This window comes from Desmodus rotundus, chromosome 8 (assembly GCF_022682495.2).
Source record: "Desmodus rotundus isolate HL8 chromosome 8, HLdesRot8A.1, whole genome shotgun sequence".
Classification (NCBI taxonomy): domain Eukaryota; kingdom Metazoa; phylum Chordata; class Mammalia; order Chiroptera; family Phyllostomidae; genus Desmodus; species Desmodus rotundus.
The window spans coordinates 132,210,273-132,229,014 of NC_071394.1; the positions used below are offsets into that span (position 1 = coordinate 132,210,273).

The 18,742-nt window shown below is 51.6% G+C and overlaps 1 long non-coding RNA gene across 1 annotated transcript in view; it reads right to left on the bottom strand.

The window, feature by feature from the left end:
• The window catches only part of LOC128781503 (uncharacterized), a 43,389-nt gene that overhangs the window by 17,440 nt on the left and 7,207 nt on the right, over nt 1-18,742 (bottom strand). The gene's annotated exons all lie outside the window — the stretch shown is intronic.

Consider the following 18,742-nt stretch of genomic DNA (forward strand, 5'->3'; position numbering starts at 1 on the left):
CCACCGGACTGCGAAGAATCCTGGGCCGGAGACCAGGAGGGGCCGGCCCAGCCCTGCCCACCCACCACTGAGAGCAGCCACACACATGAGTGAACTGGCCTGGAACCCATAGGGGACGAGCAGGACCGAGACTCAGGTCACAAACGTGGTAACCAGTGAGCCCATTGCGTCCGATTCCAGCTTTTCCAATTATGAAGTGGCTTCAAGAATAGTGCGAATTTAACACGTTTAAATGCCAGTGTTTTATGCTCTCATTTCCTGCCTGTCAAGATGCCCAACAGAGGGCATGGACCCTTGGCCCTGGAATGGGAGGGGACGGGGTAAACCCAGGTGCTCCGGGCTAGCTTAGCAACAGGACTTTAAAAAAAAAGCATGTCCACCCCTCCTACAACCCTTTCTCCGTCCTGAGGTGGACCTGTTGGTCCAAAATTCAGCAGGTCTGACTTGTTGTTTACTGATTTAATATATTGTAGGTATTTGAGCACACAGAGAAGTCCCAAAATCAGTGAAATCAAGAAAGTTGGTTCTTCTTGGTGGAAAACAAACCCTTCTGCTGTAGTACATTTTTCCATTAAAAAAAAAGAAAAGAAAAACTGACTTTCAGAGTCCTGCCAACACCACTCTAAATCTAAGTGCTAGATTTGCAAATAGGCTTATATTCATATTTAGAGAATATGCATATTCAGAGACTTATTATTCAGGAAATATTTGGTTATCATCAGACTAAGTAAAACTATGGCTAAAAATAAGATAAAATATAAACAGTGGGAAAAGTTAGGGATCGTGAACAGCAGCCACGACAAGAATAGAACAGAGAGGAAGCGGTAAGGAGGCCCGTGTGTTGTTTCTGTTTTGGGGTCTGTCTTCACCACTACCTGAAAGTCAATCCGGCGGAACATGCATGAAGTGGATGCCAGGCACGCGGAGGGTCCCCGTGTCCTCAGGGCAGACCGGCTGGGCACCAGGCGCAGTCAGGGTGCAGTGCAGGGCTTGGCCTTCAGTTCCAGGGTGGGGCTCTGACTGGTCTGTGCCTATCAGGGTAGCCGCCCCCCCCCATGACTGGCTCAGGCTCCCCCATCTAAGCCTGAAACTTCAGCGCTCAGGCCACAGTCGTGGTTGGTTCTGGAATGATTGTGTGACCCAGTTTAGGCCGATGAGATGAAAAAGAGTGTTTTCTGAGGCTCCAGAGCAGGGCAGGGTATTCTTCCTGGAGGCGGAGAGCCACTGCCTTCTCTCGCGGTTTGAGCGGAGAAGATGTGAACGAGGACTGGTGGTGTCCACAAAATCACAGAGAAATGGATGAGGACCGCGAGAAGCGTGGCCTGAACCCGCACCATTACTCAGTTCTAGTTATATGAGCTGTAGGTTTTTTTAATTCGTTGAAGGCAATTTGAGTTGGGTTTTCGCTAACTGATGCGGGCGCTGAGCATACTGATCTTTAGAACACTTGTTAGCATGTGATCGGCTAGGTGAGGTTTCCACGGAGAACAGAGCAGAAGATGGGCCCCCGTGACTCGTCGGAAGTGCAATAGCAAACCGTCACCACTGAGACACTGAGCCAGGCTTACCAGAATGAATACATGCCTGGCAGAACAAATAGCAAACCTCAGTAAGAGAAACCCAAGTTGAAAACGATTCATAGAGTTTGAGAGTTAGAAGAGATCACAGCGCTTGCATAGGAAAACCCCGAGATGTGCTGTGCAGAAACCGGCGAGAGGGTAAGTGTGCGCTCAGTCACAGAACAAGGTGCACACGGGGCAGCACCCAGTTCTCTCGGATTCCCAGCGGGGTTCTTTCTGTTGCGTTACAGTGTTTCCTCCCAAAGGCAGGAAGTGAAATAGGAAAAGGGTATTTTGAAATGTCAGCACTGGAAGAGGGAGGAGAATTCTGCATTTTTTGTTTAACAGATTTAGGAAGTTCACAATAGAATTTTTGAATATTTTGTTTTTAAGTAAGACCTTCACCAAAAGGTTGAGCATATGCCACAGCAGGGAACCACCCGGGCAGCACTGTTGCTAGGCAACATCTCCCCCCAAAGCAAGGTAGTGCTGCCACAGCCCACTCTCACGGACATCTTGACCCCCTGAGCTGTCAATCAGCTGCACTTGCTGGAGTCAGGTGATCCACTTTTCACAAGACCAGAAGTCCACCCAGGAGGGGTCAGACCAATAGTGGGTTCAGCCTGGTGTCCGTCCCAACATTCGCACTAAGGGGTGCTCTCCTCTTTATTCTTCCGCATGTTCCATGAGACAGGAGATTCCCGTAGACAGGCTTTATGCTAAAATTGCCATAAAGAGGACCTCTGGAGCTGGCACGCTGTTCCGGTCTTGGGGTGTTCTATTTGAAGGGCTCTAAGCTCTTAAACACAGATTTACTCTCTGAGCCTCTGTTTCCTTGTCTGTCCAATTGCCCTGCGTGCCTTTGGGAGTGCTGGGGCCATCGGAAGAGCTGTTGGCTGTGAAGGCGGAGGGTGAATGAACTCTGCAGCCCTACCGACCGCCCCGAGCTGCTGCCTGCCCCTGGGTTTCAAGATCAGGGACCAGGAGCAGCTGAGCGATTTCCTCAGGCGTGTCAGGGACACGTAGCCAGGTGGCCCTATCCCTCCAGCAGGAAGATGCAGAACTGCGTTCAAAACAGCCACAAAATCAGCTAGATTTATTCAACAGCTGCCTAGTGAAGCTACTGCTGAACACTGCATTCTGCCATCTCTCCTGAAACGATGCCCCAAATGTGACAGAACATGGAAAATGCCTAGAGGTTGGTACGAACAATCTAGCCAAATGAGGCCCATTAGAGAAGAAAACAAAACGGTTCCCAGTGTTTGCTTTTTAGCTGAAGAAAAGAAAGATGATCTAAGAATGACCCCAAAGTTCCACGAAGGAAATGGAAACGATGCCCCGTGGGTTTGCGTTCGCACTGCAGCCACCCACAAACCGCCCTCTGGCCTGGACCGTTCCTGAATGCCCCGCTTCCCCCAGTTCGTGAGACTGCAACTTGAGTCCTCGAGCTGCTACTCACACACAGCTGGAGCCTCCAGGGCTAACAGCCTGGGGGAGTGACGTCTGCTCTGTGGCTGCACCCTGGTCCCCTGTATTAACTAACATTCCTTGTACCCTGTGTGTCTGTCTGCCGCACTGCCCGGAGGGATGTGGAGCAGTTTACACCGGTGTAAGATCTGACCAAGAATAAAATAAAGTGCAGTGAGTTTGGGGAAAGAAGAAAACATATATACATGGATAAGGAAATATCATAAACTGCCAGGCATATATGCCCAAGAGCCCTACTTAGTTGCCAGAAGTGAGGGAAAAAAGAAAAGGAAAAATTAATACACTTGCTAAGCCTTCCAGAAGCCCAAGCAAAGTCCCTCTCTGCCAGCCGGTGACTGGCACCTGGCTTCTACTCAGCAGCCCGTGCGTGGCTGGAGGGAAGGGCGGAAGGCAGGCTGGGCTTCTGTGTAGCCAACACCCTGAGCTCCCACGCAGCCATGTGAGTGGAAGCATGCAAATGCACCGTGAACTCTGAATACTCAGACATGAATCCTTCATGGGCCCACTGGGCCCAGTGGGGTGGACAGTCATCTACCCCAAGTGAAGTGCAAATACCCAAATTCAACGTCCGCTGCCCTCGGTGATTCCATCCCAGGCAAATCCCTCTCTGCGCTTTCCCCACCTGGACTCACTGTTCCAACTTGCTGGTGTGGGTCAGGGCTTCTCCGACACCCAGAAGCCCATTCCTAGGCCTCACGCATTCAAGCTTGTTTTCGCGTTAATCAATGACGTTCTTTTGTAAACTAGCTCCTCTGAAGAAAAGTGAGTTAGCTGATTTGGAGACAGACAAGTGTCTAAATTGTTGCCCCGTCACGTTTTCACGACAGACCTTCTCTAAACTGGAGTCGAGCTGTGTGCGAGTGTGACGCAGGTGGTCACGGAGCGTTAGGGAGCGTCTGCGTCTCTGGGTCCCACTCCTGTGGAGGTTCTTCTCCCTCGGGAGTTCCCTTTCTGATGCTGTGCTGTGTTGACAGCCTTGCTCGCGGTTGACAGGACTTGTGAAACAGGAGAACAATAGGTGTGCGCAGGAGTGCGCAGGCAAAGAACGGGCATCGCCCGCTGGGCCGCTGGAGTCATCTCTGTCTACAAGCATTCCTTTGGGACGATTTTTAAGTCCTCATCTGCCTTAATAATGTTTTGAAAGCAGGACCTTAAGTCAACCCCTACAGATTGTTTTAACCTATCTGCTCTACCTTACAACTGGTGAGAAATTACCAGAACCTTTCAAAGAAAAATTCTTTAATTCACTTAACACAGGCTGGGACGCTGAAATTACATGAACATATCATCGCTTTTATTTTAGTCGCAGTTTTCTTCTCTCGTTTGGATCTGCTGTCTGACTTTTTTGCCTTGCCAACCCGGATTCAACTGTCTTCAAAGCTGTCTTAACTGTCGCGCTGACAGCCAGCTCGCTCTCCTTCGGGTAACGCCGCAGCCTGGGGGGCCAGGATGGCTGCGTCTCACCGATGCGCGTGAGATCTCCAGAAAAGTGCACCGTCTTCCTGGGGCTGATGGGGGTTTTAGCGCGGTTCCCACGACCGCGTGTGCCTGGGAGAGGGGCAGGGACTCCATTTGTTTCTCTCCCCTGGTCTTCGTGACACGCAGGGTCCGGCAGAAGTAACCCCTCCCTAGGTGTGATTGGTAGAGTAATAATAGGGGTGTAATAATTTACAGTTTTAATGTGAACAGCTCACCTAAAATGTCACATGGTGTGCTTGAGTGTGGTCTTTTACGTTACAGAATTACATGCTTATGATTTTGCAGTAAAAGATTTTGTGATGAAAGGAGGTGCCATTTGTGCTGGGCCCTGCAGAATGTGGAGGGTGTGCAGGGGACACCTTACTCCAATTCTACATGCCTGTACCATGGATTTCATGTTAGAATGTCATTTTTGCTGAACAATGCAGTTTAGGAAAAGAAACTCAGCCTGCGAAGCGGGCGCGTCAGAACGCTTTCTATGGATTCTGATTGCTCTCTTGCCCACCTGTCGTCACAGACTCGCCAGAGAGAAGCAGCGAGCCCTCCCGGCTCTCGGGCAGCCCCGTGGTGGTCGGCGAGCACAAGCGTCTTGCAAAAGGGAGCTGGGAGGAAGCGGCTGACCCGTTTTCTAGGAAAGGGCGGTGTGATGGGAAAGCCCCGCTGTGTTCAAATAAGAAATGTTGGGAAAACCCCAGTCACAAGGACTCAAGGAACCCAAATCGCATCCGACGGTCTCCAGGGCTGCGTTTTTGAGGTGAGCCTTGTCGATCTGCACAACAATGAAGTTCATTCAGAAAACCCAATCCAATGACTGAGAACATTCAGGGCAAAAACCGCCCGCCTAATTCCCACGCCACAGAACCCACCTGTGACCAAACGTGCTCCGGGGCCCAGAATGGCAGACCACGATGGGAGCTCATGCTGGTGCCAAGACTACCAATGGGTATTTGCTGTCTATTCCGTGTGGGTTTCACTAAAGAAACACAACAGTCGGATTCGGGAGACCTCGGGAGGCTCAGCATCAACAGGCCTGCCGAACCCCGAGGGAGAGGTGCAGGCAAGTGACCGGAAAGAAGTGGCCAGTCAGTGGGTCCCCGATAGCACTGGGAAAGCCATGGAAAATCCTTGCCGGCCTGTTTCCCTGCTCCGAGATGTCTCTGTTAGAAAAGATGACGCGCCCAAGCAGCCCTGCTCGGACTGGGAAAACCCACGGAGCTTCCCGGGGAGGGCCCAGCTCTAGCAAAGCTCCTGGGGATGAGACTGGCACTCAAGTTGGACAAGCTGGTGGGGGGAGTCCAAGAATCTGTTAAAAACTCAGACTTTTAATGGTGACAAATAGAAAATCTCATTTGTGATATTAAAAAAAAAAAGAAATGGCAATTACTATGTAAGCAGCATAACCAAAGCACGGTGCTCTCCAGCTCTGGAACAGGGTAACTACTTGTTTTCACCTGCACGTGAGGGTGGCGAGCGTCAGCAGGGGGCTCCTGTCTCTGTGCTCGGGGTCACTTGATGTTGTTTTGTAGGTACGGATAACGATGGGCGCGACAGGTTCAGTCCTGGGGCCACTCCGCTATGCCCCAAAGTAAGATCCTAAAGTTCAAATTCAAGACCAGAAGTGTGATTGCTGCCAATCCCCATCAATAGATATTTCCAGATTTTGGCACCAAGGTCATGTTTATTTGGCAAGAGGAAGAGCGGGCTGACTGGCTAAGATTTTTGTCTGTCTCTCTGGTCTTCCCTCCTCTTAATCAGATACAGCGTGGGCTCAAAAACAAGCTGCCTTGCTCTCCCCAAAATTTCATCTGCAAAACGAGGATTACAATACTAACACTTGCCTTAGGAGTTGTTCTAAGGATGAAGCGAGAAATGTAAAGAACTTATGACACATTGGAAACTATTATAATTATGATCAGCGCATGAAGAGAAAAAATGGAGACCTTCAAAACCCCTGACTTGGGGTTGGTTGAGAGAACGCTTGTAATACAGCATTTACTTTGGAAAAGAGAGCTTATATTATTTTCCCCAAAATACTGCAAAGAATAAAAATACCCTTCTGTGGACACACGTGCTTGAGCCAGAAATCCTATCACCTGCTGTTATCTGTTCTTCTTATTAGCTCTCCGCTTCCATCACTCACACATCTCTGGCCTGCCTTATCTGTGTGTCTGTTCTATCTAATCTACTATTCTATTATGAAAGAATAAGCTTCTACCCTGGAACTGCCTCATTTCCCTCGGGCCAGTTGACCAGGGTCCAAGGGTCACAGGGATGACAAAGAAGCAGCAGCGAAGTGGTGGCCAGCCACGGCTTCTGTGAAACTGCCCCTCCTCGATGATTTCTGACCTAAACAAGAGGCAGTCTCCTGTGACTGCACCAGCCTGAGAATGCGAAACCGAAGCAGACGATATATTTCCTGCCGTGTCCTCTCACCCACTTGCAAAAGCACACGGAACAAACATGTACCACCAGGCTTGTTCAAACAGGCTGAACCCTGGGGCTGTTCAAAGTCTAGAAGGAAACAAACTTCAGCTGGTGGCACTTTCCGTCTTCAGAAGCCAGCGCGGGCATGGGGATGGCATTTTCTAAACACGAGCACAGGGTCCGGCAGAAGCGACCCCTGCCGGAGTGCGGTGGGCAGGGTAATAACGTAGGTGTAATAATTTACAGTTTCAGTTTGCACATTTCTCCCGCAGTGTCCTAGGCTGTGCCTGAGTGTGATCCTGTTGCGTTCCAGAATGACATGCTTGTGATTTTGTAATAAAAAAGAGGCATTATCTGTGCCGGACCCTGTATAATATTGAATGGTATATTTTTTTAAATTGTGGCTATTTCTAGCACTAAGGCCTACTGTTTTATTTCCCTCAGAATCAGTTTTTTTTAAGCCCAGTCTTTTAATGAGACAAATTTATTTAAAAAATTTACTGTCGATCAGACTTACTTGTACAGGGCAAGATTATTTTTAATAAAATTCTTTACTATCCTAGACCATATATTCTTATTATGTTAAGCCACTCGGATTTTGAAGAGTATTTCTGCAAGAGAATTTTATGACGTCCTTCATGCTGTTTTGCTTCCTTAAATGGCCCCCTGGTGAACGCACTTTCTGTCTGAGACATTAGGGCTCCCCTGCCCGAGGGAGAGTGGAGGAGCTGGAGGTAAAGCTGCCTAGGGCCAGGCAACCACGGCTGTGCCCTCTCCGCCCTGCAGCTTGCTCTCCCCCGTCAGACGAGCCCTAAACACCACTAATAAATAAAACCGTGACTCGCCTTCCAACGCACCATTAAATCCCGCTGAAGTTCGGGGGTTTTCAGAGGTGACACCTTGAAGACAGTTTGATTTGCGTGAGTTTCCTAAACCATCCCCGGCGAACCATCAGCAACACCCACCCGTGCCACGCTCAGCTGGATCGCCTCTCGGAGACGGGCTGGACTTTTAGCACAAGGTTTTCTGAAAGGCTCCCGGAGGCACCTTTGCTGAAAAGATATTAAACCAAACAGCTGCTAATATGGAAACCGACTGAACTACAACTTGGTGAATCTGCTAACGGGGGCGGGGACTACGGTGGCTGACAGACATGATGCAGGAGATGGCTGGACAGTTAATGCTGATTACTCTGAAGTGTCCCTGGGGCCAGGGAGGTGGAGAGGCACTGGGCAGTGACCCAGGCCAGTGAGACCTGAAAGGGATCATTTCCCTGTCCTCCTTCCTTTCAGGCATTATAAATACTAACTTGTCCAAGATCCTGCTTCAGAGCAATCACTGTCGGAACAAATGAGGGATTTGCGACACCTTTAAAAACATTCTTATCGGTGCTGCAGGGCTAGTGCTATTGTTCCACTTCTGCTGCGGGCCGTGTTTGTCAGGGTGATGGAACTTGGCCCCTTCACTGACGCAGAGGACGCGGCGGCCGGGGTTTCGTAAGGTCGCGCTCGCACGTGCACGGGTGCTAAAAGCACAAGAAGTCAGGAGTATAAACGTGTGTTTGGCTATGGGCCTGCACCGATCTTTCGCAGTATTAGAAAGTAGAAGCAAGCGTCCTCTGTTACAAACGCTGCTACGTATTTTTAAACCAGCACAAAAGTGACCAATGACACCAAAATTTCTGCAAGTTCAAAGTCAGTCCTTTCCAACCTGCTTGAGGACCATGGGGGGCAATCCAAGAACTCTCCCGTCAGCCAGAGGTCAGGCAAACTGGGGCAGAGGACCAGACCGAGCCCCTACCCTGCTGACCCTACAGCTAAGGATGCTCTGTGTATTTTTAGAGGGTGGAACCAAGTCCACAGGGGCTGTTCCCGGCTGGCAGAGCCGAAGAGGTTTCACAGGACAGAAACCTGCCCTGCCAGTAGTTTGTAAGTGGTTGCTAATCCCAGCAGAGGGGTACAGGGCTGGCCAGCTAGGCGGAAAGAGATGATGGTGTCAGATAAGGCCTTCGAAGAAGAGACCCAGAGAGGTGGGGAAACAGGGAGGGGCTCACTGGGGGGTGACTCTTGATGAAGCTGGAAGATAACAAGCAAAGCTGAAGGACAGAGTGGGTGGAGTGAAGAGGGTCGGACAGGATGCGGGGTGAACTCTGGGGCCAGGGCGTGATTCACCGGCAAAGCCCCCTGGGTGGTAGGGGTGGGGGGGTCTCGCAGCCTGAGGTGACCCTTGTACAAGGAAGGCGGTGACAGGGAGCTTGTGCTGCGGCTGAAACAACGAGGCACTCTGTCTCTCTGCAGTCCGGGGAACCACCCTCCCACACGCGAGCAGGGAAGTGTTTTATTACAGTCAGTGGAAAATGAAGGAAATACTTCCCGTTAGGCAGAGCGTCTCCTAAATGAATGGCTTTTGGCGGTAAGTCAATGACTAACATTAAGATATACAGCCACCAAGTCCCCTGTAACCGACAGCACTGCAGGGCTCCCATCCGCTCACCAGAAGTCTCCATGTCCTACTTTTACGGCACTTCAAAGAGAGGCGAGGCCGGGAGGGCAGGAGGCTTCCAGGAACGGCGAGTTCTGCCCCTGCCCCTGTGCTTGTCCCCGACTCAGGACAAGTCCTTCGGCAAAGCGCTCAGCGGCACTCAGTTTCCTTGGCAGTAAAGTGTGGGCGGCAGATGTTAGCCACCTCATAGGAGGCTGGCAAAGAGTCATTGTCTCCAAAAAGCTTTCAAGATAAGTGCTCCTGGACACTGAGGCAGGGGGCATTCTCTTTCAACAATTTAGGGGGGGAAAATGAGACTTTCAGAATTAAAATAGGATGCTGTTTATAGCTTCTGAGAGCCCAAGAGCTTTGCAACACAGGAGGGACCATCAGTGATAGAGTCTGCAGGAGGCTGAAGGAGTCCCATAGCCCCGGGATTCCGGGCCGCACTCTCCCAGTGAACTCTGGGACACACGTTACATTGGCCTAACAGTGGGAGGGAGGAGGGCTGTCACACAGCACCGCCCTGGGCGAGGCAGCCACGTGGGGCTGCTGTGGAAGGGCTCGGGGCCCTCGCCAAGTCTCCTGTGTGTTGTTCAGTTAAGAGGGTGCAGGGATGGGTCCTTTCTGTTCTTGCCTTTGGCTCCAGACTTTTGCGCTCTGTCCTACAGGGGTACTGTGGCAGGTACTGAGAGTGGCCTGGTGCTAGCAGACTGTCACTGGCCCTGGGAAGCTCAGGGAGGTAGGAACGTTTCTAGAGAGTCAAGGAACCAACCCGGGAACAAGGCCACGCGGCACCTGGAGCCGACCAGGGTGGACAGGAGACAGGGCCTGCTCTGCTCTGGGAAGTCTCGGGTGGAGGGGGAGGGGGAATGTTTCTTAGGATCCTTCTGGAATGCTTGCCCTTTCTACCGTCATCTCCCCCACTCTTCCTCTCCCTCTTTCCCCTCATCCCCCTTCTCTGTCTTCCTTCTTCTTAAACACACCTTTACCTTAAAGTTGGCCCAGCAGGAGAGACAGACCGACACAGTTAAGTTTGCAATTTGCTGATCGTCGGGAGGGTGGCAGCTCCAAACCACAAAGCCCCACCTGTGACCCTGGCTCCCTGGGGCAACTCATGACTCATAGTGATGGCAGTGGGGGACTCTTCTCTGCCGGCTGGATAACAACTGGTGGGTGGGAAGGGCGCTTCAGTGGGACGGAAGGCCTAACATCCGCCCAACCCCGGGGCTCAGAGAAACGGGATGGGCAGGACAGGCGGCGGAGTCCCAGCCAGAGGGGCCTGGAACCAGAGGGAAACCTCGGTTTTCTGTGACTTTTCTTTATAATGGGCTTGCTGAGTAGGGAAGTCGCTAGAACCTGACGGCAGCCCTGTGGCCTTTCTTATTTTTCGGAGCTCTCCATCCGCTGGGGCTGCCTGCCACAGCTCCATCTATCGCTTTTCATCACGCTTTTCCCAGAGTGAGGAGCGTGTCCCAGAAAATGCGCCTCCGTGACCCGGCACAGTGCCAGGACCACGTGACCTGCCCGCCGGCCCAAAGGAAGCACTGATGTGAATTCAGCTGCTTAAACAGTTAAGTCTCCAGGCCGACAGCTTGAAGCGTCCTTAAAGTAAGGGCGCAGGTCCTGGAGGGGAAACCCGTGGTTGGTAACTGTTGTAATTTCTCAGTGAATTCGTTCTCCACCTGGTTGCATGTCCGGTGCTCTCCAGAGTTAACTCTGATTCCGCCGTGAAACGGGAATACTCTTCGGCGCAGCTATGAACTTCCTCACAATGATCTCGTCCAGCTCCGGGGCAAAAACTGCGGGGGGCGGGGGGGGGGGCGCGGCCCACAATTCTACTCCAGCAGTGTGCGCGGTACCCACGCATACACAAAAACGTGTGCACACGTGCACCAGAAATCGCCTTACTCGCTGCCGCACTATTCTGAACAGCCAGACTGGAACACCTCTGATGCCCACCGGCTGCGAATGGACAGCTAGCCTGCGGCCACTCACAGGAGGGACTGCGGTACCGCCAAGGGGATGGGTGGGTGCTGCTCCCCACCACGCAGGCAGGCTTGATAGGCGAGATGCTGGGCATGAGAAGCCAGGCCCGAAGGAACATGCTTAAGAAGCGCGGCCGTGAAGCTCACCCACAGTCAGAACGAGTCAGTGGCCGTCTGTTCTGACGGAATCTCAACATGGGCATCTTTGGGGCCAGGATGCAGCGACTGAAGTGACAAGGGAACTTCTGGGTTTGGCAAAAGCTACACAAGTATATTTATGAATGCTTTTAAGTTGCACACGATGAGACCCATCCCAAAATGTTTTATTTATTTTAAAAAATATTTATTTATTTTTAGAGGGGAAGGGAGGGAGAAAGAGAAGGAGAGAAATACTAATATGTGGTTGCCTCTCGTGATCCCCCTACTGGGGCCCTGGCCTGCAACCCAGGCACGTGCCCTGACTGGGAATCGAACCGACAACCCTGTGTTTCGCAGGCTGGCGCTCAGTCTGCTGTGCCACACCAGCCGGGGCCCAAGATGTTTCAAACCAGGGTTGGCAAACTTTTCCTGAACAGGGACAAACAGTAAAGACTGCAGGGTTCGCAGGCCACGCGGCTATTTCTCGGGACTACTCACCTCTGGGCTGCAGCCCGAAAGCAGCCATGGATGACAGCGAACAGAGGCGCACGTAGCTGCGTCCTGGGAAGCCCCCCAGGCAACAGCACACAGGAAGCCCACATTTGCAAGGGCCAGGGTTTTCTGGCCTTCTGGCTTGGCAGGTTTGGCTTTAAAACCCGGCGCCACAGAAGCACTGGTAGCATGGAAGGCCCGAGAGGTCTTGAGTCATTTGTTGTGGCAGGCAGGACTGTCAAAACACCACGTAAGATACTGTTTCCAGAAAGGCAATCCGAGTAGAAAGGTTTTTACTTACTTCAGAGTGTGTCTGTTTGCTTCTGGACTACGGAACACACTCACGGGGTCCTGTCCCCAGAGGAGAGCTGTGAAAACGTTTTTCCCAGCTGTCTCATGTGGACATAACACACAACTGCAGTCTCCTGCTTAACTTTTCCTCCGCAACAGGTCACAGAGGCCCTTTCACATCAGTGTGTAGAGTGTCTTCATCCTTTTTAACAGCTGCGCAGTACTCCACTGCGCAGAGGTACCGCAATCTGCTTGACAAATTTCCTACGGATAAGCATTTAGGTGGCCGTGACAGAAGATCGCGTTGAACAGCTCAGTGCCCATGGAGCCCACGCACCCTCAAGCACACGTGACAAACCCCGCAAGTGGAACCGGAGCATCAAGATGTGCTCCCATTTACGCCTTTGATGTGCATCACCAAACCGCCCACCGTGGTGTGCCGGTTCCAGCGTTCGGCAGTCAAGCGGCAGCCCCTGCTTGCCCGTGCTCTTTCCGACCGGGAGTCCCACTTGCTCTCTCCCAGCCTGGTGGGTGAACATGGTGTCTTATTATGAGTGAACTGGAGCTTTTTTGCCATTTCTTTGTTTTTCTGCAAAAAACGGTTATCTCTCAACTTTGTCAATTTTTGATTGTTGCTATTGTTGTTTTGCCATAAAGAAATGTTTCATTTTTATGCATAAATCAATCTTTCATGGATTCTGGCTTATATTTTATACTTCCAAGGGGCAACTATACTCTTAAGATTACATAAAAATCATCCAACAACTTATTCTGCATGCTCAGGATGTTCGGTGACAGTCTTTTTCTCTTTCTCTAATTCTTTTTTAAAAAAAGATTCTACTTACTATTTTTATAGAGAGGGGAAGGGAGGGGGAGAAACATCGATCAGTTGCTTCTTGCACGCCCACAACTGAGGACTGCACCCACAACCCAGGCACGTACCCCGAAGGGGAATCGAAAATGTGACCTTTCAGTTTGTGGGCTGGCGGACACTCAGTCCACTGAGCCACACCAGCAGGGCCGCTCTCTCTCATTCTAACAATGTTAGTCTGCCTGGAGTGTATCATGGGGAAGGTGGAAGGTTTGGATCCAACTTCAACTTCTCCGCCCAGAGGGCAACCCCGTTTGCTTGAGCACCTTCACTGGCTAGGCACCTCTCCGCACTGAGGGGAGACACCACTTTCCCTCCCCCGACTTGGTTTCAGCTTTTGCGTCCTTCCCGTCGCGCTGGGCCGCCTGGCCCGTGGCGCACGGCACTCTTCAACCGGTGCCGCTTCACAGTTTCCCGGATGACATCACCAGGTGGCCTTGCTTTTCATTTGCGAGATTTCCCTGCACATCCTTGCTGGTTTGTTTTTCCACGTCAATGTTATAAGCAGCACAAATCACTAAAAAAAACTTTTTTTCAACTGAGATTTGTTTACATTTATAGATGGCTTAGGGAGAATTCATTTTTACAAAGTTTTCTTTTTAACTAAGAACACGGATATCCTCCCATTTGTTCAAGTCTTCTTTTTGACTCCCAGGAGCTTGAAAACAAGTCTTCTTCACAGGCTCCTCACTTCTTAAGTTTATTCCTAGGAACTGAACCTTTTTTTGCTCACACAAATCCACTGTTTTTTCTAACTTACTGTCGTCCTGAGAACGTAAAAGCCAAAGAAGAAAAATTATTCTGTTCTCAATACATGGAATTTTCTAACCCATAACAAGTAACCATAGCCCTTGTAATTTAATTCTGTTCAAAAGAAAAAAATACCCCCAGATTCATAGAAGAAACAGGATATTAGGAATGAATATTTAACACACTGGTCTCTGAGTCTCATTTTAATGTGAAAACAGGACCCTGTCACCGGCTCACCCTCCCACATCGCTTGGTGCCCCTACTTCCCTACTGGCGGACTCGCGCTGCTCCTGCGCAGCGCTTCCCAGGGAGCTCGGGCAACTAACTGCGCGCCTCTCTCCAGGGCGCTGGCAGCTCAGCTGTTCCGGTCCTCCCTCACCTGGATCCTAAGAGACCCACACTGCTGGGAACTGGAGCCTGCCAAGCAGGAGGTAGCTGAGGCCCCCTGCCTGCCAGTTCCCCTCCACTTAGCCTGGGAGAAGAATGTGTGCCCAGAAAATCACAGCTCTACCAGAATTGGGCTGTCCAAGGCCATGCCCCAGGTCTGGAGAGAAGAAAAAGAGGATGCAGGATGGAGGCGTGTGCTGCTCTGGGAGGGGGCCCTGGAGCTGACCCTGGGGTGGTCTTCTCCTTTAGTGAGTCTGTGGCCTCAGTCTCAGAGCTGAGTGGGCTGGCTTTCTGGGAGAGCCACTCCTGGGCCAGGAGAGGAAGGGGCAAGGGACCCCTCACCTTTCCTTTCAGGCAGGGAAGGGGCCACAGGCCACCATCTCCTCCTCCTGATATTCGAAGAGGCATCTCCTGGGAAGACCCCACAGGCCACATGGGTTCTCAGGTGGCTCAGTGCCCACAGACAGGCAGTCACAAGACCTCCTGCACCGTATCGCTGCCGGGAGCAGGGAGGCTGTGGTATGCTGGGGACCAGCCGCGATTCTCTCCTCCGCCTGGACGCCCTCGCCTTCACCCTCATGGCGGCCGCTTATGCTCACCGAGACTATCATTTCCAGTTCACAGGGGAGGGAAGCTGGGTTCCAGAAAACTGAACAGCAAAAGATGGAGCTGGATTTAAAATCAAGTGTCTGACTTTGACGATCGTGCCTTCGACCACCACACTTGGCTTCCGTGAAAATTAATGGCAAACCCCAATATTCTGAAATAAGGGTGAGCAAAGAGGTTAAAGTTGTTTCTATGCATTCTATGCATTAAACACTTCTCCCTATAATTTTACATATTGACATACTCAATTCTACAAACATGGGCTTTGCTTATTTTGACGGGGCTCACATCCACAAGGGAGGCTGTCAAGCCCCTTCGTGGGCACATTTTTCCCTCCGAGGGATGGATCTGCCCGTACAGATGTCAGAACCAATCGTGCACCGCCTGGCACATTCACTCTGCGACGCTCTGAAGACCACCACGGGCGACGATGATTCTGCGCTCAGTGTGTAACATTCCTGCCGAGCTGTCAGATCTGTGTACTTGTGTGAGTGCCCGTGTTTATGAATAATATGATTTTCCTGTGGGCGTGAATTCCACCCTCTCTGTGATTCCTGTGCCCCAACCATATTGCTAGGCAACACCAAGCAACACGCATCCCACAGTCTCCTAATTCCATCTGATGTTCCGCAAACGGACCCTTGCTTTTAGATGCAGGGAGGTAACACCAGTGGGTCAGCGTTTGGGCTTCCTGAGTGATCACGTATCCACGCAGATCAGAGCCAAATGACCGTGACTGTCGGTAACAGGTTGGCATAAGCCAGGTGCATACATATGTTTGTTTTAAGACCTTGGCTGATAATTCACTAGTGAAATCCAAGGTGATTCCCGCCCTCCTGACGTGCTAGGTGGCATTGAGGAGGGAGAGGGTGCTGGCTTCCTCCCAGAATAGTCCTAGGACCTGGAGGGGGATTATACGTGGAATACTCTGACACCGGTGAGGTCACACGTATTCAATTTGCCAGGTAAAAACTGGGAGCGGATGTCCTCTGTCAGCATGGAAACCAGACCGTCCAGGCCAGAGTTTAGCAGAGCACAATGAGTGGACCTTGCATCTCAAACTGAAGCCACCCCCAGTGGGTTCCCAGGGAGAGGTCAGAGAGGCGTCAGCATCCCGGAGAACGCCTGGGGAGGGGTGCAGCGCCTCACCACTCCGAAAGGGTCCTTGCTTTTTCCCACCCACTCGAGCTAAACTCGGAGGACCACAGGTGGCAAGCCTTGCAGGTCCTGACACGCTGGCTGACATTACTGAGAGGTGGCCCGGCCCAAGCGAGGACGTCCTGTGTCGGCACCCTCCACTGACTCCCCCGTGACGTGCCGGCAGACGCCTCGCTGCAACACTGCGGCCGCAGGTCTGGAGGAAAGTGGCGCGGTGGCGTCGGTGCCAGCCGAAGGTAAAGGAGCAGTGGTGAGAACTGCACTGTGGGCAAGTCCGATGGTGTCAGTTATCCCAGGCTGCGCAGCAAGTTCTCCCCAAACACAGCAGCTTGAAATAATAAACAACATGGGTTACTCAGCACGGTTCCAGTGGGTTAGACACCGCGTGGCTTAGCCCGTGGTGCCTCTCACGACCCCGGACGAGTTTACAGCTGAGGCGATGGCTGAGCTTGGGGTCATCTCAAGGCCCAACTGTGGCTGGAAACCCACTTTCAAGATGGTTCATTCACATAGCTATCAAGTCAGCGCTGGCTGTCTGCAAAGGGATCTAATGACCACGTGGCCTCCTGTGTGTCCGCAGACGTGGCTTCCCCAGAAGGGGCAGTCCAGGAGAGGGCCAGACAGAAGCCACCGCCTTTTCTACCTGGTGTCGGAGGTCACTCGCCATCGCTGCAACCTTAGCCTGTTGTTTATACAGGTCACCCCCCACCCCCTCCCTGGTCAGCGTGGGTGGGGACACCAGAGGGTGTGAGTACCAGGAGGTGGGACTCCCCGGGGAATCTTGGAGGCTGGCCACCGTGGTAATGGAGACATTTCTGTGCAGAGAAGACAGAGCAGACATTCACCTACTGATCGCACTGGGTCGAGCGTTCCAGGCGAGCTGCCAACCCGAGCCTCCGAGGAATCGCCTGCTACTCGAACAGCACTGGTGTCGGGTCCCGTCCCCCGGGCCTTCTGATTCACTCAGCGGTGATGCCCAGGCTTGGGAGCTGCTGGATTCCACGGTCTCCAAGGCAAGTCTAACCTTGACCCTGATCTGCAAACTGTTCTGGTCACAGGTGTTCCCCCGGAGTCAGTGGGAGATGCAGTGTTCCAGACCCTGCCTCCAGGTTCATGAGTCAGGGTCTCCAGGGAGGGGCCTGCAAATCTCTATGTCATACAAAACACACAAGGCAGACGAATGTATTTTATCTGTGTGTGCGCGTGTATAAAGGCAAATCAAAAGCCAAACGGGACAGAGAAAGGCAAGTTCTCCACTGGCCTTCATCACCGGCTCTCTTCAGATGCAAACACTTCGCCAGTTTCTCGCACACCTTTTTCTTCTCAATCACAGCTGACTCAGTATTACCTTGGCTTCCGGTGTACGGCATAATGATTAGACATTAACACAACGTGCAAAGCGATCCCCCCCAATGAGTCTAGTTCCCATGTGACACCTGTGTGCCTCCTTCAGCGACAGGACTCTGTCATCAGCCAGCGACTTGGGAAGCCCCACGCCTATTACAACAAAGAGAAACACCCAGAAAACCTCACCTGGCTGCACACAAGCTGTATGAGATGCACGTGTGTGGATTCTGGCCTGGATGTTATACTTAGATTCATCCATTGGGCATTCGCAAAGACCTACTGTGTGCCCGGCTCCCGAGCTCACGGAGTCTGTGGGAGGAAACCTCCCGTCTCGGCACCGGGGCAGTGGTTACGAGCGACCGTGTACCTGGTGGTCCCACGCGCGCTACTAGTGGGCAAGACAGGCTCTAGGTTGTCCTAGTTTGTAATTACTCCGGGTGCCGCTGACACCACACCCCTGAAGTGCTGTCCTGGCAGCCAGCTGCACTGTGGTTGGATTTTAAGCAGGTAAGCCTGCAGCCAGAGGGCTCTTTGCCTTTTGGAGTTATTCATTCCTTTCGCTGGAATTAATGGAGTTAACCAATCAGGTATTTGGAAAGACTCACCTTGGTTTTGTGCTGTGAACCACCAGTCAGAGGGACTTCACACAGAGAGGGTGACTGCGGAACTCAGACCTTTGCTACTGTGCAGAGAAATCCAGGAACCTCACCCATTCTTCAGTTCTTTCTAAGTGGCTCATTGCACGCTGTCTGTGTGTACGGTCTGGGACAGATTTCTCCCTGAACTTGCAGCATGGGGGAAGAGAGCAGTCCGTGCCAGTCCATTTATATGGTATGTTCACAGGAGAGCTGACAAGTGTTGAGAGGTTTTTTATTTGACGTGCATTTTTTAAGTAGAAAAAACAATCCGTAAAAATAGGTACTTGTTAGTTGGTTTTCCCAGTTAGTCTTAAGATCGTAACCGATTCTGTTCATTAAAGAGTTCCACTTCGGGCAGACTGTGTCGCTGTCTGGGCCGCGTTTAATATTCACGATGAAACCACACACCACATGGGTAGTTTTCAATGATCTAAATGCAAAACCACTTTAATTTTCTGTGTAACTTCTGAGAGCCATTCCTTCTAAAATGGGGCTGCTTATGCTAATTGGCTAGAGTTAGTGAGCTGCAGGCAGCTCTGTGCAGTCGCTTTTCTTGGCAGCTCTAGAATCTCCTGCCATAACACATACTGACGAACCGTTTGATGGGTTACAAAAGTCTGCATGTACTAAAGGTACATCTTGTGC